Consider the following 723-nt stretch of genomic DNA (forward strand, 5'->3'; position numbering starts at 1 on the left):
AAGTAGAATGAAAGGAAGGTATATCTAATAAACCAGGTTATATTATATTTACATGACTTATTCATTTCACTACGTCATCACATATCACTTGTCCGAAAACTTCGTTAACAAATCTTTATTTTTATCTACCGATCAAAAGTTATTCAAAGCTAAGAATATATAAGAATACAAACAAAAACAAAAGAGGAGTGAAAAGTGTCAAAAAATCACTCCGTCTTCACAAGTCAAGCGATTCTCGATGCCGATTCAAATATTCAACGAACTTCTCACTTATAACAAAGGAGAAACGGGCAACGGAGCGTGGACCCAGGACGTCCTTACGCTCAGAGGACCCGAGCAAGACTGGGCCTGTGGTAGTGAGAGTGAGTTGGCGAATGCGCAGCCGCTGACCACAGCTTGTATGGGAACTGCAGTGTTGCTTAAAATAATCCTCTTTTTGTAGATATATCACTTTCTGGATCACTTTAAGCAAAATGTCTCAAGATAAAGGGAGTGGGAAAGTTTAGGGACTTTTGTTTTCTACTTTCTTTCAGATCCTAATTTTTCGTGTCGAGGTCTACTAATATACCTCGAATCAAATTCCATGTATATGTGCATATGTATGTAATATGTGTATATGTATGTAATATGTGTATATGTATGTATATATAAATGTATATATATGAATATATGTGTATATATGTATGTATGTATGTATGTATCTATGTGTAATATATATATATA

At 34.4% G+C, this 723-nt stretch overlaps 1 protein-coding gene across 2 annotated transcripts in view; it reads right to left on the bottom strand.

The window, feature by feature from the left end:
* The window catches only part of LOC113822624 (irregular chiasm C-roughest protein), a 38483-nt gene extending 38160 nt beyond the window's left edge, over window positions 1–323 (bottom strand). For both annotated transcript variants that reach the window (XM_070141974.1, XM_070141973.1), the window contains exon 1: window positions 1–323. This exon is cut by the window's left edge and continues 255 nt beyond it. The gene's annotated coding sequence lies outside the window, so the exon portion shown is untranslated.
* Between the last annotated feature and the right edge of the window lie 400 nt (window positions 324–723).

The sequence above is a fragment of the Penaeus vannamei genome, chromosome 28 (assembly GCF_042767895.1).
Source record: "Penaeus vannamei isolate JL-2024 chromosome 28, ASM4276789v1, whole genome shotgun sequence".
Taxonomy (NCBI): domain Eukaryota; kingdom Metazoa; phylum Arthropoda; class Malacostraca; order Decapoda; family Penaeidae; genus Penaeus; species Penaeus vannamei.